The 24,017-nt window shown below is 38.0% G+C and overlaps 1 protein-coding gene across 1 annotated transcript in view; it reads left to right on the forward strand.

Annotated features, from left to right (window-relative positions):
• The window catches only part of GABRG3 (gamma-aminobutyric acid (GABA) A receptor, gamma 3), an 831,633-nt gene that overhangs the window by 29,761 nt on the left and 777,855 nt on the right, over positions 1-24,017 (forward strand). The gene's annotated exons all lie outside the window — the stretch shown is intronic.

Raw genomic sequence — 24,017 nt, forward strand, 5'->3', positions numbered from 1 at the left:
ACTCTTGAGAGTCCCTTGGACTGCAAGAAGATCCAACCAGCCCATTCTAAAGGAGATCAGTCCTGGGTGTTCATTGGAAGGACTGATGCTAAAGCTGAAATTCCAATACTTTGGCCACCTCATGCGAAGAGTTGACTCATTGGAAAAGACCCTGATGCTGGGAGGGATTGGGGGCAGGAGGAGAAGGGGATGACAGAGGATAAGATGGCTGGATGGCATCACCGACTCAATGGACATGGGTTTGGGTAAATTCCGGGAGTTGGTGATGGACAGGGAGGCCTGGCATGCTGTGATTCATGGGGTCACAAAGAGTCGGACATGACTGAGTTACTGAACTGAACCGAACTGATAGTTGATTAGGGCTGATTAACAATGCTGTGATAGTTTCAGAGCAACTCAGCCAACATTTAAATATATCCATTCTCCCCCAAACTCCCCTGACATCCAGTGTCACATAACAGTGAGCACAGTTGCCTGTGCTATACAGTAGGCCCTTGTTGATAATCCATTTAAATATAGTAATGTATACATGTCAATCGCAAACTCCCTATCTATCTCTTCCCCCCTGGTAACCATAAGTTCATTCTTTATGTCTGTTTCTGCTTTGTAGATAAGTTCATTTGTATTATTTCTTTTTGAAAGTGAAAGTCACTCAGTTGTGTCCAGCTCTTTGTGACCCCATGGTCTTTATAGTCCATGGAATTCTCCAGGACAGAATACTGGAGTGGGTATTCTGGAGAATACCCACTGGAGTGGTATTCTGGAGAAGCCTTTCCCTTCTCCAGGGGATCTTCCCAACTCAGGGATTGAACCTGAGGTTTCCTGCATTGCAGGTGGATTCTTTACCAGCTGAGCCACCAGGGAAGCCCAAGAATACTGGAGTGGGTAGCTTATCCCTTCTCCAGTGGATCTTCCTGACCCAGGAATTGAACCGGGGTCTCCTGCATTGCTGGTGGATTCTTTACCAACTGAGCTATGAGGGAAGCCCTATTTCTTTTTAGATTCCCCGTATAAGGAATATCATAGGATATTTTTCTTTCTCTGACTTCACTCAGTATGACAATCTCTAGGTCCATGCATGTTGCTGCAAATGGCATTATTTCATTCTTTTATGGCTGAGTAGTATTCCATTATATATATGCACCATATCTTCTTTATCCATTCCTCTGTCAATGCATATTTACCTTGCTTCCATGTTTTGGCTATTGTAAGCAGTGTTACAGTGAACACTGGGGTGCATGTATTCTTTCAGACCGTGTTTTTCTCTGTATACATGCTCAGGAGTGGGATTGCAGGGTCAAATGGTAGCCCTCTTTTTAATTTTTTAAAGAACTTCCATAGTGTTATCCACCATGGCTGTACCAATTTACATTCCCACCAACAGTGTGTGAAGGTTTCCTTCTCTCCACAACCTCTCTAGCATTTATTGTTTTTGGATTTTTTTATGAGAGTCATTTTGGCTGGTTATATCTCACTGTAGTTTTGGTTTGCACTTTTCTCATAATTAGTTATGTTAAACATATATTCATGTGCCTTTTGGCCACCTACATGTCTTCTTTGAAGAAATGTCTAGGTCTTCTGCCCATTTTTTTTTAAGTTGGATTGTTTGTTTTAGTGGTATTTAACTTCATGAACTGTTTGTAAATTTTGGAGACCAATTCCTTGTCAGTCACATCATTTGCACATATTTTCTCCCAGTGTGTGAGTTGTCTTTTCGTTTTCTTTATGTTTTCCTTTGCTGTACAAAAACTTTTGAATTTTATTAGGTACCATTTGTGTATTTTTGTTTTTATTTTCATTATTCTAGTATATGAATTGAGAAAGATATAGCTACGGTTTATGTCAGAGTGTTCTGCCTATGTTTTCCTCTAGGAGTTTGATACCGTCCACTCTCACACGTAGTTCTTTAATTCATTTGGAGCTTATTTTTGTATGATGTTAAAGAATGATCTAATTTTATTATTTTTCACATGTAGCTGTCCAGTTTTCCCAGCACCATTTGTTGCAGAGAGTGTCTTTCCACCACAGTGTAGTCATACCTTCTTTGTTATAGATTGACCATCTTGTTGTTGTTCAGTCGGTAGGTCATGTCTGACTCATTTGCAACCCCATGGACTGTAGCCTGCCAGGCTCCTCTGTCCATGAGATTTCCTAGGGAAGAACACTGGAGTGTGTTGACCTTTCCTCCGCTGGGGATCTTCTGAACATAGGGATTGAACTCATAGCTCCTGCACTGGCAGGAGGGTTCTTTACCACTGAGCCACCAGGGAAGCCCATAATTGACCACAGGTATGTGGATTTATTTCTGTGCTTTCTAACCTGTTCCTTTAATCTGTATTTCTGTGTTTGTGCCAGGGTCATATTATTTTGACAATTGTAGCTTTGTAGTATAGTCTGGACTCATAGAACCTGATTCCTCCAGCCCCATGTTTCTTTCTCAAGATTACTCTGGCTATTTGAGGTCTTTGGTGTCTCCATAAAAAATTTAACTGTTTTTGCTCTAGTTCTGTGAAAAATGCCACTGATAATTTGATAAGGATTGAAATGAATTATAGTTTATTATTTAGCCTTCATGGGTTTGTGTTTTCATATAGTTTTTTTTTTCTTGTAGTTTATTCCTAATCTTATAGCACTGTGATTAGAAAATGGGCTTGATATGATTTCAGCTTTCTTAAATTTACCAAGGCTCATTCTGACGCCCAGCATGTTGACAATTCTGAAGAATGTTCTGTGTGCACTTTAGAAGAATGTATATGTTGCTGCTTTTGGTTGGAATGTTCTATAATGTCAAGTCCATCTGGTCTAATGGGTCATTTAAAGCCTGTTTCCTTATTGATTTTTTTTCTCTAGATGATCTGTCCATTGATGAATTGGGGCATTAAAGTCCCTCACTGTTATTGTGAAGTAACACAAGCTGATTCCTCTTTACTTTCTTCCTTTATGGCTTTTAATATCTGTTTATATATTGAGGTGCTTCTGTGTTAGTTGCATATGTAATTACAGTTGTTATATCTTCTTGGATTGATCCCTTGATCATTATGTAGTGTTCTTCTTTGTCTCTCATAACAGTCTGTTTTAAAGTCTAATTTTTTCCTGATATGAGTATTTCTACTTCGGCTTTCCTTTTATTCCCATTTGTGTGGAATACCTTCTTCCATCCCTTCAATTTAAGTCTGTTCATGTCCATTAAGTCTGAGATGGATTTCTTGTAGACAGCATGTATATGCATCTTCTTTTGTATCCACTCAACCAGTCTTGTCTTTTGGTTGGCCTGTTTAATCCATTTACATTTAAGGTATTTATCAATATATCCCAGTATGTGTATTCCCTTTGCTATTTAAAAAAATTGACTTGGGTTTGTTTTTGTATGTCTTTTATTCCCCTTACTCTTTTGTTCTCCTCTCTTGTGTTTTGATGACCATCTTTAGTGTGTCTTTGGCTTCCCTTTTCTTTTGTGTGTGTATGTATTGTAGTTTTGGGGTTTGCTATTCCATGAGGTTTTGATATAGTAGTCTATATATGTTAAAGATATTTTTTAAGTTACTAGTCTCTTTCCAGCCTGGAGGAGTTCTTTAGCATTTGTTGCAAAGCTGGTCTGGTGTTGCTGAATTCTCTTAGTCTTTGCTTGCCCATAAGGTTTTCTCTGTAAAATCTGAATGAGAGCCTTGCTGGGTAGAATATTTTTGGTTGTATGTCCTTACGACTGAGCGACTGAACTGAACTGAACCTTTCATCACTTTAAATATATTGTGCCACTCCTTTGTGAATGCGGCTCAGCTGGTAATCCACCTGCAATGCGGGAGACCTGGGTTTGATCCTGTGATTGGGAAGATCCCCTGGAGAAGGCAAAGGCTACCCACTCCAATATTCTGGTCTGGAAAATTCCATGGAATACAGAATTCCATGGATCTCTGCAAGGAGATCCAACCAGTCCATCCTAAAGGAAATCAGTCCTGAATGTTCATTGGAAAGACTAATGTTGAAACTGAAACTTTAATATTTTGGTCATCTGATGCAAAGAACTGACTTACTAGAAAAGACCCTGATGCTGGGAAAGATTGAAGGTGGGAGGAGAAGGGAATGTCAGAGGATGAAATGGTTGGATGGCATCACCGACTCAATGGACATGAGTTTGAGTAAACCCCGGGAGTCGGTAATGGACAGGGAGGCCTGGTGTGCTGCAGTCCATGGAGTTGCAACGAGTCGGACGTGACTGAGCAACTGAACTGAACTGACAGTCCATGGGTGGCAAAGAGTCAGACACGACTGAGCGACTTTCAGTTTCACTTTCTTTGTGAATTTTCTGCTGAGAGATTTGCTCATAACCTTATGGCAGTTCCCTTGTATGTTATTTGTCATTTTCTCCTTGTTGCTTTTAATATTTTTAAATTTTTGTCTAGTTGATAACTATGTGTCTAGGCATGTTCCTCCTTGGGTTTATCCTGCCTGAAACACTCTGTGCTTCCTGAATTTGGTTGACTGTTTCCCGTGTTAGGGAAGTTTTCAGTTATTATTTCTAAAATTATTTTCTCAGGTTCTCTCTTCTTTTTCTGGCACCCTGATATTGTGAATTTTGATGCATTTAGTGTTGTCCCAGAGGTCTCTTAGGATGTTTACATTTCTCTTTTTTTCTGTATTCTGTTCCGTGATAGTGATTTCTTCCATTCTGTCTTCTAGGTCACTTATTTGTTCTTCTGGCTTAGTTATTCTGCCATTGATTTATTCTTTTGTATTTTTCATTTCAGTTATTTTATTGTTCATTTCTGTTTGTTTGTTCTTTAGTTCTTCTCAGTTCAGTTCAGTCGCTCAATCATGTCTCACTCTTTGCGACCCCATGGACTGCAGCACGCCAGGCTTCCCTGTCCATTGCCAACTCCTGGAGTTTACTCAAACTCATGTTCATCGAGTTGGTGATGCCATCCAACCATCTCATCCTCTCTTGTCTCCTTCTCCTCATGCCTTCAATCTTTCACAGCATCAGGGTCTTTTCTAATAAGTCAATTCTTCATATCAAGTGGCCAAAATATTGGAGTTTCAGCTTCAACACCAGTCCTTCCAATGAATATTCAGGGCTGATTTCCTTTAAGATGGACTGGTTGGATCTCCTTGCAGTTCAAGGGACTCTCGAGAGTCTTCTCCAACACCACAATTCAAAAGCATCAATTCTTCAGTGCTCAGTTTTCTTTATGGTCCAACTCTCATGTCCATACGTGACTACTGGAAAAACCAGAGCTTTGACTAGACGGACCTTTGTCACTAACGTCTCTGCTTTTCAATATGCTGTCTAAGTTGGTCATAGCTTTTCTTCCAAGGAGCAAGCGTCTTTTAATTTCATGGCTGCAGTCACCATCTCAATGATTTTGGAGCTCAAGAAAATAAAGTCTGTCATTGTTTCTATTGTTTCCCCATCTATTTGCCATGAAGTGATGGGACCAGATGCCATGCGTGATCTTAGTTTTTTGAAGGTCTTTGTTAAACATTTCTTGCATCTTCTCAATCTTTACTTCCATTTCCCACCCCAGTCCAAAATCCTGGATTATCTTCTCTATCATTATTCTGAATTATTTTTTGGAAGGTTGCCAGTATCCACTTCATTTAGTTGTTTTTCTTGGATTTTATCTTATTCCTTTATCTGGAACATAATCCTCTGCCTATTCATTTTGTCTAACTTTCTGTGATTATGCTTTTCATTCTGTAGACTGCAAGACTGTAGTTCTTGATTCTTCTCTCTGCCTCTGGTGCATGAGGCTAAGAGGATTGTGCACGCTTTCTGATGGGAGGGACTTGTGGTGGGTGGAACTGGACCTTACTCTGGTGACTAGGGCTGTGTTTAGTAAAAGTTTAATCCACTTTTCTGCTGATCATTAGGGCTGTGTTCCCTCCTTGTTCATTGTTTTGCCTGAAGTGAGCCAGCACTGAAGCATACAGGCTGTATGGTGGGGTTAATAGAGGCCTCTGAGAGGGCTCACACCAATTAATGTTTCCCAGAACTTTTTCTGCCTTAACCCTCGTCCTCTGGGTGAACCACAGCAGCCCCCATTCCCTGCAGGACACCCTTCAGTGGTCTAGCAGACAGGTGTGGTTCAGTCTCCTGTGGGATCACTACTGCTGGCAAGCACAAGACTTTGTGTGTGCCCTCCAAGAATGGAGTCTTTGTTTTCCTTAGTTCTGTGAAAGTCCTGTGATTGAATCCACTGGCTTTCAAAGTCAGATTCTCCGGGGATTCCTGCTCCCATTGCTGGATCCTCAGGATGGGAGGCCTGACATGGGTCTCAGAACCTTTGCTCCAGTGGGAGAACTGTCGTATAATTGTTGTCCATTTTTGTGGTTTGTCCACCTGGCAGTTACAGGATTTGATTTTATTATGATTGTGCCCCTTTTACTGTCTCATCATGGCTTCTTCTTATTCTCTGGATGAGGGGATTCATTTTTGGTGCATTCCAGAGTCTTCCTGTTGTTCAGCAATTAGTTGTGATTTCAGCGCTCTTCACAATAAAAGGTGAACACGTGTCCTTCTATTTTGCCATCTTGAACCAATCTCTTCAAATATTTGCATTTTAATTGGAGTCTTTAGGCAATTTGCATTTAATGTGATTATTGGTGTGGTTAGATTTGTCTGTCATATTTTTATTGATTTGCTGTAGATCCTGTCCCTTGTTGCTTTTCCCCTCTTTCTATGTTTCCATTTTATTTGCTTTATTATTAGCTATAAACTTTTATTTTACTTTTTTAGTGGTTGTATTAAAGATTTGTAGTATACATCTTTAACTTAGTCATAGTCTACCTTCAAGTAATATTAAACTATTTCACACATAGTATAAAAATATTACAGTTACATATTTCTGTCTCTTTTCTAATAGACTTTATGGAGTTGTGGTCATTATTTCACTTAAACATATGTTATGAATGCTACAATATATTGTTGTTATTTTTCCATAAACAGACATTTATCTCTTAAATAGATTAAGTGAGTGAGTGATAGTTGCTCAGTTGTGTCTGACTCTGAGACCCCATGGACTGTAGCTTGCCAGGCTTCTCTGTGCATGGAATTCTCCAAGCAAGAATCCTGGCATAGGTTGCCATTTCCTTCTCCAAAAAATAGATTCAATTATATATTAATTACACACTCATATCATTCTTATTTTAAGTGCTTTCCCTTTTTGTGTGTAAATAAGTATTTTTGTCTTTTATCATTTTCCTTCTACTTAAAGGACTTTCTTTAGCTATTCTGTCAATATGAATATGTTGGTAATGATTTCTTTCAGTATTGTCTGAAAGTGTTTTAGTCTTTGTTCTTACTGTATATAATCCTTACAGCACAAAATCCATCCAAGTAAAGTGTATATATAATTTACTGGTTTTTAGATATTCACAGAGATATGTAGCCATGATTTTTTTAGAACATTGTAATCACCCCTAAAAGGAAACAAGTACCTATTAGCAGTCACTCCCCATTGTTCCCACCTCCTGTCCTTGAGCCTGGGCCACCATCAGCCTGTATATCTGTATGGATTATATCTGTTTGGATTTGTCCTTTCTGGAACTTGGATGAAACTCATAAAATACATGGACTTTTGTTTCTGACTTCTCTTACTTAGCGTGATAAAAAACTTATGCTAAGATCTAGTTATGATACAATATATCAGTATTTAATTTTGTATTGCTGAGTAATATTCTATTGTATGGCTATGCTATATTTTGTTTATCCCTTCATTAATTTATAATAATAAAGTTTAGTAAAGCATTTTGTTTATTTTCACCTTTGGCTAGTCTGAATAATGTTGATATGAATATTTGTGTATTTTGTGTGGACAAATATTTTGATTTCTCACAAATGTACATACAGGATTGGAATTACCGTTGTTTATTTAGTAGTGTATATTTATCAAGATTTTTTTGTTATTTCTGATATATTTCCATTATGATTGGAGAGAGCATACTTTGAATAACTTCATTTCTTCTACATTTGTCAAGGTTTGTTTTATGGTCTAGCTCATACATTATCATTTAGAATGTTCTTTATGCCCTTAAAAATATGTATTCTGCTACTGTTTTATAAAAGTCTGCTGCTGCTGCTGCTGCTAAGTCACTTCAGTCATGTCTGACTCTGTGTGACCCCATAGACGGCAGCCCACCAGGCTCCCCTGTCCCTGGGATTCTCCAGGCAAGAACACTGGAGTGGGTTGCCATTTCCTTCTCCAATGCACGAAAGTGAAAAGTGAAAGTGAAGTCGCTCAGTCATGTCCGTCCCTCAGCGACCCCATGGACTGCAGCCTACCAGGCTCCTCCGTCCATGGGATTTTCCAGGCAGGAGTACTGGAGTGGGGTGCCATTGCCTTCTCCGAGAAGTCTGCGACATCTTGTGATTTTATAGTGTTATTCAAGTCTTCTGTTACCCTATAGATCTTCTGTGTAGTACTCTTGTTGAATGAAGAGACTTGAAGTCCTCAAGTATATGTTGAATTCTCTGTAACTTCTTTCATTTCCTTCTCTTTCTCTTTTAAATTATCTTTAATTTGATAGTAACATTGATATTTGTGGCTTCAGCCATCATCCCTATGTATTAACATTTCTTTTCCCAAATCTATTACTTTGACCTTGACCACCACTTAGATATATATTTGCAGTTTACTTCTAGATATTTGAGGTTCATGGCTCCGCTGTCAGACTCTAAGTTCACATGGACAGCTTTTAAAATCAGTTCCAACTGGCCTGGTAATTACATATCTGATCCTTATAGTATTTCCATTATAGCCAGAACCATCTAGATAAAATCCATAGTGATGCAGAGCCTTTCCTTGTTTCCTTTGTTAAAAATTCTTAAACGTGAAAGTTAAACTTCTTATTCAGAGAAACATTTATAATAATTTTTATAGTAAGCCTTCCGTCCAACATATTTGCCCTTCTTTCTTTCATGTGTGTTAAATCCCAGTTAAGGATAAGGATCATGTTAATGGCCCCACTCTGTATTTAGTGATTTCTCTACAGCTGTTCCTGCTGTTTGACTGCCTAGGTTACTTGTTTCTGTTACTGTAGCCTCACTTCAAAAGATCACGCTGTACATTGAGCTTTCTCTGCAGACCGTGGTATAAACTCTATAATACGCATGTAATTTTAATAAATATATCACTTTCAACTTTGTTCTCTACTCAGACCTATATATCTTATTTTCTTTACTTCATTGTAAGAGTTTCAAAGGCAATTCATCTAACTTCTCCTTATGCTCCCCCTGATATAACATTTTGTCATAGTCAGACCATAGTAGGTTTGGATTGAACTAAATCGTCTGGTAATGACTACCAGTTTTGTTCTGGTGTTCCTCATTCCTTCTTTCTGATGTTAAAATTTATTTAATTTTATGAGGAATTTCTTCTAATTTTTTTATAGTGCAGATCTCCAGTGAATAAATTATCCCAGGTTTTGTCTGGCTGAAGACATATTTCAGTTCTGTTTGGTTCAGTTACTCAGTTGTGTCTGACTCTTTGCGACCCCATGGACTGCAACATGCCAGCCTTCCCTGTCCATCACCAACTCCCAGAGCTTGTTCACAGTCATGTCCATCCAATCTGTGATGCCATCCAACCATCTCATGCTCTGTCATTCCCTTCTCTTCCTGCCTTCAATCTTTCCCAACATTAGGGTCTTTTCTAATGAGTCAGTTCTTCACATCAGGTGGCCAGTGTTCTGGAGCTTCAGCTTCAGCATCTTCCAATGAATATTCAGGACTGATTTCCTGTAGGATTGTTGGTTTGATCTTGCAGTCCAAGGGACTCTCAAGAGTCTTCTCCAACACCACAGTTCAAAAGCATCAATTCTTTGGCACTCAACTTTCTTTATGGTCCAATTCTCACATCCATACATGACTACTGGAAAACCATACCTTTGACTAGATGCACCATTGTCGGTAAAGTACTGTCTCTGCTTTTTAATATGCTGTCTAGGTTTGTCATAGCTTTCCTTCTAAGGAGCAAGTGTCTTTTAATTTCATGGCTGCAGTCACCACCTGCAGTGATTTTAGAGTCCAAGAAAATAAATGTCTGTCACTGTTTGACCATTTATTTGCCATGAAGTGATTGGGACCAGATGCCGTGATCTTCGTTTTTTGAATGCTGAGTTTTAAGCCAGCTTTTTCACTCTCCTCTTTCACTTTCATCGAGAGGCTCTTCAGTTCCTCTTTACTTACTGCCGTAAGAGTGGTGTCATCTGCATATCTGAGGTTATTGATATTTCTCCCGGCAACCTTGACTTCAGCTTGTGCTTCTTCCAGCCTGGCGTTTGCCTGATGTACTCTGCATATAAGTTTAATAAGCAGGGTGAAGATATACAGTCTTAACGTAATCCTTTCCCAGTTTGGAACCAGTCCATTGTTCCATGTCCGATTCTAGCTGTTGCTTCTTGACCTGCATACAGATTTCTCAGGAGGCCAGTAAGGTGGTGTTGTATTCTTATGTCTTTAAGAAGTTTCCACAGTTTATTGTGATCTACACAGTCAAAGGCTTTGGCATAGTCAATATACAGAAGTAGATGTTTTTCTGAAATTCTCTTGCTTTTCTATGATCCAACGGATGTTGGCAATTTGAAACATCCTCTGAGCAAGACTCTGTTGGACTCTGACCCTGGCTTTGTCCTCAGTTTCTACTGCAGGTGCTTTGGACATCTACAGAAGCTCCCCAGACACACACTGGGTTGATGTGTCTCCTGGGCACATAAAGAATCCCAGTTATACAGCTTGGGTATTGATAGCAGTCCATAAGCCACAATCCATCAGTGTTGAAATTGAGTGGGTTGGTCTTTGGAATCTGGTTACTTTTCTTCTCAGTTTTGTCCTGTGAAATACCAAGTTGGTTGTGAAAATTAGAAGGTGCTATTCCTACCACCATATTTGAGTTTTATTGAATAATACAGTTAGATGAAAGAACTCTTAGGTGCCAGTAAGTAAGTACATGCATATACACATCTGATACTTTACTTCCCCTTTATTTTTGAAGAACATTTTTTGTGTATAGAATTATAGGATAACATTTTTTTCTTTTAATGCTTTAAAAATCATATACCATTGTTTTCTATCCTCCATTATTTCTTAAGATGTAACAGCCATAATGTTCCTTCTGTATATAATTTACCTTTCACTGGCTGCTCTTAAGGTTTTTTTTTTTTTTTCCTTTAATGGCTACTCAGCAGTTTGCTAAAGACTTGTTTAGGTAATAGTTTTCTTTATATTCAAGATTCTTGGGTTTTGATGAATTACTTAAATCTATGCTGTGAAGTCTTTCATCAGTTTTGAAAATTTCTTGACTAAAATATCTTCCCAGTCTCTCTTTCTGGAACTCTAAATGTTTATAACTCATTGGATGTAATTGGGCTGTATGCTTATCCGAAAGCAGTTCCAGCCAAGGCTGCGTGGCCGTGTGTAGGGTGTAGTGAATCTGGGGGAGGAGCCAGTGTAACTAAGGTGGGCTTATCCCTATACCACAGTCACTCTTCCTCAGTGCCTGCTTCATTCTGTTCACAGTACTGACCATTATCAAAACATCTGCTTTAGGCATCAGTTTACTTATTTCTTATCTGTTTAACCCAAGAGATTTAAGCTCTATGATGGGAGGAGCTTTATATGTTGATTATGGACTCCTCAACTTCTAGAATCCTATACCGCTTGATAATCTTCTTTTGATTACTTTTTGAATGAATAAAGAGTGATAAGTAGGAAGGCAGGAATAGGTAAATATTAAAAAACCTTTAATTGTAGTACTGGAAAATTGAATTGTAAAAGTAGATTTATTTTTACAAAGGAAAGTGAAATAAATTCAAAATAATTCAGGGGAAAAATGTTTCTATTTAGGCTTAGCCAACTGCAATAGAATCATAAAATTTCACAACTGGCTTTTGACAACTTTAGACAACATTAAAGAGGAATCATACAGTATTTGTCTTTTTGTGACTGGGTTATTTTATTTATTAATATTTTATGGTGACGGAAAGTACAGTGTTTATTGCAGGTACTCAACATGGAGTCAGGCAAGGAGAATGGGCAGCTCATGCTCAAAAGACCTGAACTTCCCAGTGACTTTCTGGGAAGAGCATTAAAAAAAAATTTTTTTTTTTTACTTGCTTTACAATTTTGTGCTGGTTTCTGCCATACAACAACATGAATCAGTTATACATACACACACACACATACATATGCATATATATGTATATACATATATATGTATGTATGTATGAATATGTACCTCCCTCCTGAGCCTCCATCTCCTCTCCCCATTCCACCACTCTAGTTTATTACCGAGCACCAGACAGGGCTCCCACTGTTTTACACAGGGTAGTGTGTATATGGCAATATTGCTTTCTCAATTTGGCCCACCCTCACCTTCAGCTGCTGTGCCCACAAGTCTGTTCTCTACTAGGTTTATCAGTACCATTTTTCTAAATTCCATGTATATGCGTTAATGTATGATACTTGTTTTTCTCCTTCTGACTTATTTCAGTTTCTATAAGAGGCTCTAGGTTCATCTACCTCACTACAGCTGACTGAAATTCGTTCCTCTTATGGCTGAGTTAACATTTGTTTGTATGAGTGTACCACAGCTTCTTTATCCATTCATCTGTAGATGGACATCTACGCACTTCCATGTCCTCTGTGTGTGTGTGTGCGTGCACACGTGCGCGCTCAGTCGTGTCTGACTCTTTGATCCTCTGTCCATGGAATTTTTCAGGTAAAAATACTGAGTGGGTTGCCATTTCCTACCCTAGGGGATCTTCCCAACCCAGGGATTGAACCCGTGTCTCTTGCATCTCCTACATTGGCAGGCAGATTCTTTACTGTGCCACCTGTTCCTGGCTGATGTAAATATTGCTACAATGAACACTGGGGTACATGTGTCTTTTTTAGAGTTTGGTTTTCTCAAGGTATATGCCCAGTAGTGGGATTGCTGGGTCATGTGGTAGATTTATTCCTAATTTTTTAAGGAATCTCCATACTGTCTTCCATAATGGCTCTGTCAGTTTTTATTCCCACCAACGGTGCAGGAGGGTTCCGTTTTTGCCACATCTTCTCCAGCATTTATTGTTTGTAGATTTTAACAATGGCCATTCTGACTGGTGTGAGGAGACATATCATTGTAGCTTTGATTTGCATTTCTCTAATAATGAGCAATGTTGAGCATCTTTTAATGTGTTTATTAGCCATCTGTGTATCTTCTTTGGAGAATGTCTGTTTAAATCTTCTGTCCGTTTTTATAAGTGAGTTCTTAGTTTTTCTGATATTTAGCTGCATGAGCTGCTTATATATTTTCAAGATTAACCCTTTGTCAGTTGCTTCACTTGCAGCTATTTTCTCCTGTTCTGAGGCTTGTCTTTTCATCTTGTTTATAGTTTCCTTTGCTGTACAAAACCTTTTAAGCTTTATTAGGTCCCATTTGTTTATTTTTGTTTTCATTTCCATTAATTTAAGAGGTGGGTCAGAGATTATCTTGCTGCAATTTATGTCAAAGAATATACTTCTCTGTTTTCCTTCAAGAGTTTTATAGTTTCTGGCCTTACATATAAGGCTTTAATCCATTTTGAGTTTATTTCGGTGTATGGTGTTAGGAAGTGTTCCAGTTTCGTCCATGTACAGGTAGCTGACCAGTTCTCCCAGCACCACTTATTGGAGAGGCTCGTGGTCTTTTCTCTATTGTATATTTTTGCCTCCTTTCTCAAAGATAAGGTGCTCATAGGTGTGGGGGTTTATCTCTGGGTTTTCCATCTTGTTCTATTAGTCTATATTTCTGTTTGTGTGCCAGCCCCATACTTTCTTGATGACTGTAGCTTCATAGTAAAATTTGAATTTAGGGAGATTGATTCCTCAAGTTCCATTTTTTTTTTCTTTCTCAGTAATGCTTTTGGTATTCAGGATCTTTTGTGTTTCATACAAACTGAAATTTTTTGTTCTAGTTCTGTGAAAAATGCCATTGGTAATTTGATAACGATTGCATTGAATCTTTAGATTGTTTTGGATAGTATAGTCATTTCAACAATATTGATTTTTCCAATCCAAGAACGTGGTATATCTCCCTGTCTGTTTGAGCCATCTGAGATTCTCTCATCAGTGTCTTATAGTTTTCTGCAAATAGATCTTTTGTCTCCTTAGGTAGGCTTATTCCTAGATATTTTGTTCTTTTTGTTGCAGTGGTGAATGGGGTTGTTTCTTTCATTTCTTTCTGATTTTTTCATTGTCATTGTATAGGAATACAAGAGATTTCTGTGCATTAAATTATATCCTACAACTTTACTACACTGATTAATTAGCTCTAGTAGTTGTTGGTAGCTTCTTTTAGGGTTTTCTATGTGTAGTATCATGTCATCTGCAAACAGTGAGAGTTTTACTGTTTGCAGTAAAGGAACAAGGCACCCTTGTCTGGTTCCTGATCTTAGAGGAAATGCTTTCAGTTCTTCACCATTGAGAATAATGTTTGCTATGGGCTTGTTGTATATGGCCCTTATTATGTTGAAGTTGGTTGCTTCTGTGCCAATTTTCTGGAGAGGTTTTATCATAAATAGGCATTTAATTTTGTTGAAAGCTTTCTCTGCATCTATTGAGATGATCATATGGTTTTTGTCTTTCAATTTGTTAATATATTGTAGCACATTGATTAGTTTGCATATATTGAACAATCTTTGCATCCCTGGGATATAACTCACTTGATCATGGTATATGATTCTTTTAATGTGTTGGATTCTGTTTGATAGAACTTTGTTGAAGATTTTTGCATCCATATTCATCAGTGATATTGTAATTTTATTTTTGTTTGTGGTATCTTTGTCTCTTTTTGATATCAGGGTGATGATGGCCTCATAAAATGAGTTTGGGAGTATTCCCTCCTCTGCAGTTTTTTTAAACAGTTTGAGCGGGATAGCTGTTAGCTCTTTTCTGAACTTTTGATAGAATTTGCACGTGAAGCCATCTGACCATGGACTTTTGTTTATTAGAAGATTTTTATTTTTTAATCACAGTTTCAATTTTTAGTGCTTGTCATTGTTCTGTTCTTATTTTCTACTTCTTCCTGGTTCAGTGTTGGAAGATTGTACCTTTCTAAGAATTTGTCCGTTTCTTCCAGGTTATCCTTTTTTTTTCCATACAGTTGCTCATAGTAGTCTCTTATGATCCTTTGTATATCTGCGTTGTCTGTTGTAACTTCTTTTTCATTTCTAATTTTATTGATTTGAATATTCTTTTTTTCTTGATGAGTCTGGCTAATGGCTTGTCAATTTTGTATATCATGTCAAATAACCAGCTTTTAGTTTTATTGATCTTCGCTATTATTTCCTTCATTTCTTTTTCATCTTTTTCTGCTCTGAGGTTTGTGATTTCTTTCTTTCTCCTAACTTGGGATGTTTTTTTTTTTGTTCTTGTTTTTCTAGTTGGGTGTAATGTTAGGTTATTTGATGTTTCTCTTGTTTCTAGAGGTAGGCTTGCATTGCTGTAAACTTCCCTCTTAGCACTGCTTTACTGGATCCCATAGGTTTTGAGTTGTGTGACTGGCTCATTTCATTTAACATAATGTCATCAAGGTTCATCCATGCTGTAACATATGACAAAATTTCCTTCTTTTCTAAGACTGAGAAATACTCCATTGTATGTGTATACCACACTTTATTCAGTCTTGGTGCATAAATAAAGATCTAATGCAATAAGTTGATGGATGTTTAGGTAACTTGATTATTGTGATTTTTTTTAAGTTTAATGTAATCCCATTTATCTATCTTTGTTGCTATCCCATCTAAGGAATTATTGCCAAATCCAGTGTCATGAATCTTTTCCCACATGGTTTTAAGTCTAGGCATCTTAAAGTTTTGCCTTTCATTAAGATCTTTGATGCATTTTGAGTTAATTTCTCTAAATGAGGTTAGGTAAGAGTCTAACTTCATTCTTTTGCATGTAGATATCTATTTTTCCTCAAATTGTTTGTTAAAGAGACTGTCCTTTCCCATTGGAATGATATTGATGGTAGTCTTGACACTATTGTCAGAAATTATCTAGCCATGTACACCAGGGCTTATTTCTGAGTTCTTTATTCTGTTCCATTGGTTTAATATCTATCTTTATGCTGGTACCATGCTGTCTTGGTTATTGTTGCTTTGTAGTTGTTTCAAGTTGAGAAGTGTGAGACAGCTACCTCTTTTTTTTTTTTTTTAAGAAAATATCTTTACTCCTCAGAGTTCCTTAAGATGCCATATAAACTTCAGGAGGGGTTTTTCTGTTTCTGCCAAAAATGTCATTGGTATTTTGATAGAGATTACATTGAATCTTAGAACACTTTGGGTAATAATGGCATCTTAAAAATAATTAGGTCATTCCCTCCATCAACCCAAGATGTCTTTTCATTTATTGGTGTCTTCTTTAATTTCAGTCAGCAATAGTTTGTAGTATTTTCACCCTGCAAGTCCTTTGCCCCCCTTAGCTGAATAATTCAATAAGTATCTTATTTTTTCTGTGCTCTCATAAATGAAACTTTTTATTTAATTTCTTTTAAAAATTGTTCATTGTCAATATATGGAGACACAGAAAATTTTTATTGATTCTATATCCCAAAAGTTTGACAAATTTTTAAACTAGTGATATAACACTCTGGAATCTTTAGAATTTTGTGTGTGTATAATCTTCAGAATTTTCAGTTTATAAGATAATGTTTCTGTAAGTAATGCATTTTCCTGTAAACTGATAATTTACAATATAGATGCTTTTTACTTCTTTTCAGGTTAGCTGTGAGGTCTTCTTTTATGGACTTTAATATAATGAGGTAGTTTCCCTCTGTTGCTGGTTTGTTGAATGCTTTTCCTAATGAACATGAAATTCTATCATGTTTCTTTTTTGAATCAATTGAGATAATCATGGCTTTTTCTTAATTCTGTTACTGTCATGTATTATATTAATTGTTTTTAATATATAGAACCATCTTGCTTTTTCAAGAGTAAATCCTACTTGGTCATGATGTATAATACTTTTAATTTGCTGTTGAATTCTGTTTACTCGCATTTTTTTGAGGATTTTTCATCAGAGATATTGGGTCTGTACTTTGCTTGTCATGTTTTTGTCTAGTGTTAGTATGAGAATCGTGATGCTGACTTTATAGAATGAGTTTAGAAGTGTTCTTCCTCTTTGAATTTTGGAAGAGTTAGGAGAGATTTGTTGTTAATTCTTCTTTTTCTAGAAGTCATCAGTGAAGCTGTCTGATCCTGGGCTCTTCTGTGTTAGGTTTTTATTACTAATTCAGTCTCCTTAGTAATTAATTGTCCTGACTTTTTATTTCGTCATGCTTCAGTCTTAGTAGGCTGAATATTATTATGAATTTATCCAGTTTCTAGATTATCCAGTTGTTGGTCTATAATTGTTCATATTAGTGTCTTATAATACTTTTTTATTTTGTGATATCAGTTTTTTAAGATTTATTTACTTTTTAAATGAAGGATAATTGCTTTACAGAATGTTGTTGTTTTTGATGTCAGTTTTAATGTCCCTGTTTCATTTACAATATTTTTGAGTCTTATATATTTTTCTTCAAGTACAACTAGGATGGTTTACCAATTGTGTTGAGATTTTTAAAGAATCATCTCTGTCTCTTTTTTTTTTTATAATTGAAGTACAGCCAATTAACAATGTTGTGACATTTTCAGGTGCATAGTGAAGGGATTCAACCATACATATTCATGCATTCTCCCTCTGTCTGTCATAGTTTACTCAGTTTGAAAGTCTCTTGATCCATCCACGTAGCTTTAAATGGCATTATTTCATTCTTTTTAGTGGCTGAGTAATGTTCCATTGTATGTATGTACCACAGCTTCTTTATGCATTCATCTGTCATTGGACATCTAGGATGCTTCTATGTACTAGCTATTGTAAATAATGCTGCAATGAACTTTGGGGTACATGTGTCTTTTTCAATTTTGGTGTCCTCACAGTACATGCCTAGGGGGGGTCATATGGTAGTTTTATTCCTAGCTTTTTAAGGATTCTCCATAACTTTTTCCATAGTGGCTTTATCACTTTACATTCCCACCAGCAATGCAAGAAGGTTCCCTTTACTCCACACCCTCTCCAGAATTTATTGTTTGTAGACTTTTTGATGATGGCCATTTGGACTGGTGTGAGGTAGTATCTCACTGTAGTTTTGATTTGCATTTCTCTAATAATGGATGGAGGAAAACAACAGAATGGGAAAGACTAGAGATCTCTTCAAGAAAATTAGAGATACCAAGGGAACATTTTATGCAAAGATGGGCTTGATAAAGGACAGAAATGGTATGGACCTAACAGAAGCAGAAGATACTAAGAAGAGGTGGCAAGAATACACAGAAGAACTGTACAAAAAAGATCTTCATGACCCAGTTAATCATTATGGTATGATCACTCATCTAGAGCCAGACATCCTAGAAAGTGAAGTCAAGTGGGCCTTAGGAAACATCACTACAAACAAAGCTAGTGGAGGTGATGGAATTCCACTTGAGCTATTTCAAATCCTAAAAGGTGATGCTGTGAAAGTGCTGTACTCTATATGTCAGCAAATTTGGAAAACTCGGCATTGGCCACAGGACTGCAAATGGTCAATTTTCATTCCAATCCCAAAGAAAGGCAATGCCAAAGAATGCTCAAACTACCAAACAATTGCATTCATCTCACATGCTAGTAAAGTAATGCTCAAGATTCTCCAAGCCAGGCTTCAGTGATACATGAACCGTGAACTTCCAGATGTTCAAGCTGGTTTTAGAAAAGGCAGAGGAACCAGAGATCAAATTGCTAACATCTGCTGGATCATCAAAAAATCCAGAGAGTTCCAGAAAAACATCTATTTCTGCTTTATTTACTATGTCAAAGCCTTTGACTGTGTGGATCACAATAAACTGTGGAAAATTCTGAAAGAGATGAGAATACCAGACCACCTGACCTGCCTCTTGAGAAACCTGTATGCAGGTCAGGAAGCAACAGTTAGAACTGGACATGGAACAACAGACTGGTTCCAAATAGGAAAAGGAGTACATCAAGGCTGTATATTGTAACCCTGCTTATTTAACTTCTATGCAGAGTACATCATGAGAAATGCTGGGCTGGAAGAAGCACAAGCTGGATTCAGGATTTCCGGGAGAAATATCAATAACCTCATATATGCAGATGACACCACCCTTATGGCAGAAAGAGAAGAGGAACTCAAAAGCCTCTTGATGAAAGTAAAAGAGGAGAGTGAAAAAGTTGGCTTAAAGCTCAACATCCAGAAAAGGGAGATCATGGCATCTGGTCCCATCACTTCGTGGGAAATAGATGGGGAAACAATGTCAGACTTTATTTTTTGGGGCTCCAAAATCACTGCAGATGGTGATTGCAGCCATGAAATTAAAAGACGCTTACTCCTTGGAAGGAAAGTTATGTCCAACCTAGACAGCATATTAAAAAGCAGAGACGTTATTTTGCCAACAAAGGTTCATCTAGTCAAGGCTATGGTTTTTCCAGTGGTCATATATGGATGTAAGAGTTGGACTGTGAAGAAGGCTGAGTGCCAAAGAACTGATGCTTTTGAACTGTGGTGTTGGATAAGACTCTTGAGAGTCCCTTGGACTGCAAGGAGATCCAACCAGTCCATTCTAAAGGAGATCAGTCCTGGATGTTCTTTGGAAGGAATGATGCTGAAGCTGAAACTCCAGTACTTTGGCCACCTCATGCGAAGAATTGACTCATTGGAAAAGACTCTGATGCTGGGAGGGATTGGGGGCAGGAGGAGAAGGGGACGACAGAGGATGAAATGGCTGGATGCATCACTGACTAGATGTACATGAGTCTGAGTGAACTCCGGGAGTTGGTGATGGATAAGGAGGTCTGGCGTGCTATGATTCATGGGGTCACAAAGAGTTGGACACGACTGAGCGACTAAACTGAACTGAACTGATGGTGGCTTTATTTCTAGTTTTTAAGGAGTCTATATATACTGTCTTCCATAGTGTTGTATCAGTTTACATTCCCACCAGAAGTGCAAGAGGGTTCTCTTCTTTTCTCCCTATCCTCTCCAGTACTTGTTATTTGTGGATTTTTTTTTTCATGATATCCATTCTGACTGGTGTGAGGTGACGTCTCATTGTGGTTTTGATTTGCATTTCTCTAATAATGAGCAATGTTGAACATCTTTTCATGTGTTTCTTAGCAATTTATATATCTTCTTTGGGTTTCCCTGGTGGCTCAGAAGGTAAAGCTTCTGCCTGCAATGTGGGAGACCTGAGTTTCATCCCCAGGTTAGGAAGATCCCCTGGAGAAGGAAATAGCAACCCACTCCAATACTCTTGCCGGGAAGATTCCATGGACAGAGGAGTCTGGTAGACTTACAATCCATGGGATCGCAAGGAGTTGCACAATACCGAGTAACTTCACTTCTTGTGAGTCATAAGATATGTCTGTTTAGGTCTTTGGCCACTTTTTGATTGGGTTGTTTGTTTTTTTGGTATTGAATTGGAAGAGCCACTTGTATATTTAGGAGATCATCCTTTGTCAGTTGTTTATTCTGCTATTATTTTCTCCCATTCTGAGGGTTGTCTTTTCACCTTGTTTATAGTTTCCTTTGCTCTGCAAAAACTTTTACGCTTAATTAGGTCCCACTTGTTTATTTTTGTTTTTATTTCCATTATTCTAGGAGGTGGGTCATGGAGGATCTTGCTGTGATGTATGTCATACAGTGTTCTGCCTATGTTTTCTTCTAAGAGTTTTATAGATTCTGGTCTTATGTATAGATGTTTCATCAGTTTTGAGTTTATCTTTGTGTATGGTGTTAGGAAGTGTTCTAATTTCATTCTTTTACACATAGTTGTCCAGTTCTCCCAGCAGCAATTATTGAAGAGACTGTCTTTTTCCTATTGTATATTCTTGCCTCCTTTGTCAAAAATAAAGTCATTATAGGTACATGGGTTTATCTCTGGGCTTTCTGCCTTGTACCATTGGTCTATGTTACTGTTTTTGTGCTAGTCCCAAACTTTCTTGATGACTGTATATAGTTCTGTAATATACTCTGAAACCAGGTAAGTTGATTCCTCCAACTCCATTCTTCTTTCTCATGATTGCTTTGGCTATTTTGGGTCTTTTGTGTTTCCATATGAATTGTGAAATTTATTTTTTTAGTTGTCTTAAGAATGCCATTGGAAATGGACAGATTGTCAGAAAAGTTCAACCTTCCAAGGCTGAAACTCTTCCAAAAAAATTGCAGAGAAAGGAGCATTTCCAAACTCATTCTACGAGGCCACCATCACCCTGATACTAAAACCAAAAGCATCACAAAAAAAGAAAATTATATGTCAATATCATTGATGAGCAAAAATTCAAAAATCCTCAACAAAATTTTAGCAAACAGTATTCAACAACACATTAAAAAGATCATACACCATGATCAAGGTGGTTTTGTCCCAGAGATGCAAGTATTCTTCAATATGTGCAAATCAATGTGCTACACCATGTTAACAAATTGAAAGATAAAGAACATGATAATCTCAATAGATGCATAAAAAGCTTTTGACAAGATTCAGCACCAGTTTATGATAAAAACTCTTCAAACAATGGGCATAGAAGGAACCTACCTTAACATAACAGATACCATATACAGCAAGCCAACAGCAAACATTATTCTCAGTTCTGAGAACCTGAAATCATTCCCTCTAAGATCAGGAACAAGACAAGAGTGCCTACGCTCACCACTATTATTCAACATAATTTTGAAAGTCCTAGCTACGGCCATCAGAGAAGAAAAGTAAGTAAAAGTAATCCAGATTGGAATGGAAGAAGCAAAAGTCTAATTGTAGATGAGTATACTTGTATACTGTATCTACAGTATTTTTGTATATACAGTATATTTTTATACTGTACATAGGGCTAAACCCTAAAGATACTTTCAGAAAATTATTAGAGCTAATTGGTGAATTTAGTAAAGTTGCAGGATACAAAATCAATACACAGAAATCACTTGTATTCCTAGGTACTAACAATGGAAAAAAGAGAAATTAAGGAATAAACCTCATTTACCATTGCAACAAAAAGACTAAAATACCTCGGAATAAACCTACCTAAGGAGAGTTTGGGTGAACTCCAGGAGTTGGTGATGGACACGGAGCCCTGGCGTGCTACAATTCATGGGGTTGCAAAGTGTCGGATACGATTTAGCGACTGAACTGAACTGAACTGAACTGAACTGAAGGAGACAAAGGAGCTGTATACAAAAAACTATAAGACACTGATGAAAGAAATGGAAAAAACCACATAAAAAATGGAGATATTCCATGCTTCTGGTTGGGAAGAATCAATATTGTGAAAATGACTGTGCTACCTAATATAGTCTACAGATTCAGGGTATCAAGCTCTCTGGGCTTCTGTGTGTATCCCGATTCCCTGTCAGACTTGCTGGGCTTCTGTGTGTGATGCAGTTGAAGAGGTTTGCTGATTTGACCCTGGAGTTGCCCCTGGTGTCTGTCTGCCTTACTGCAGACTCTACTGAGCGGCCACACCTATGAATGGCTTTTGTTCTCAGTAGTCCTCAACCGTGTGTCCCCATCCTGTCAGGGCTTAAGTTCAGGCAAGACAGAAACCAGTCCAGGTGGTCCTCCCAGGAGCCAGAACACTGGCTGTGTGTTGGTTACACTTCTCTCTTCCCTTCCTCAGGGAGAAGTTGAGACCTGGGCGTTTTCACCCAGTGTTTCTGTCAGTGTCAGGGAGCAGGGCCTCGGTGAGAGCATGACCTGAATTTTTCTCCTGGGCCCCCTTGTGGTTGATGTCAAGTCTACCTGGGGTGCTGCAGTCTTTTAATGGCTTTTAGATCCCTTGCAAATGCAGTTGGTCCAGGTATTGTTAAATTGACTTATCTGTGCAGACAAGGATCAAGGCTTCTATTCTGCCATCATGCTGGTGTCACTGTTAGGAATTTGACATACAATGAGATCTGTCAAGTATGATGGGAGAAGGCAATGGCACCCCACTGCAGTGCTCTTGCCTGGAGAATCCCATGGACGGACGAGCCTGGTGGGCTGCAGTCCATGGGGTCGCAAAGAGTCAGACACGACTGAGTGACTTCACTTTCACTTTTCACTTTTATGCTTGGAGAAGGAAATGGCAACCCACTCCAGTGTTCTTGCCTGGAGAATCCCAGGGACGTGGGAGCCTGTTGGGCTGCCGTCTATGGGGTCGCACAGAGTCAGACACGACTGAAGCAACTTAGCAGCAGCAGCAGCAGCCAAGTATGTCATCCTCAGTCTTTCAACTTTTTAAAGGTGTGGTGCAGCTAGCTTTTCATGTGTACTACAGACTGAAAACCCTGTTGATGAATGCAGTCTGATATTGCCAGTCAGGTAGTAGAAAGGAGAAAGTGCCATTGTGAAGGGAGTCCATAGTGTTATCTTTCCTGTTGCAGCTAGTACAGTCCATGGCTGGAAGGAAAGCTTACTTCAAACACTCAGTTTGCAGTGGGGAAAATGAGTTCCAGAAAATTTACATTACTTTCATAAAGTCATATGACTGCTTCAGAGTCAAATTTGTGACATTATAAAGAGTTTTTAAGGTACTTTTTAAATTCTCTTATATTCTTATCACCAAACTCTTTTAATAGTTGGAAATGTAGATATGAGCTTTGAAGCACCTACCCACTGGAACTGGTGGTTCTGAACTTCATGGTTCTGAACTTTAACCCCAGCGCTCTTTTCTTTCTTCTGAGAATGTGAATTCTCAAATTGCCTGCTTTAGTAAAATGTTTTATTTGAGAGTATGCAAATGTGGAATCTCACTGTTTACCTTTTTCCATGTTACTATCAGGTCTGACAAAGGTCTGAGGTGATGGCAGTTTTTTTCTTGATCTTTGTAAGCTCTGCTTGGCCCTCTTGAGATCACACATCTAAAGGATGATTGAAGAGAAGTGAGAATTTAGAGTTGAATCCATAGTTCTGGGATTAGTGGAGGTGGGATTAGTTCTAAACACTGTAATCAGGTCAGAACTGACCAGGTAGGAACCCTAAGGGAGCTGAAATGGGAC

This window comes from Bison bison, unplaced genomic scaffold (genome assembly GCF_000754665.1).
Source record: "Bison bison bison isolate TAMUID 2011002044 unplaced genomic scaffold, Bison_UMD1.0 scf7180017864224, whole genome shotgun sequence".
NCBI classification, from domain to species: Eukaryota; Metazoa; Chordata; class Mammalia; order Artiodactyla; family Bovidae; genus Bison; species Bison bison.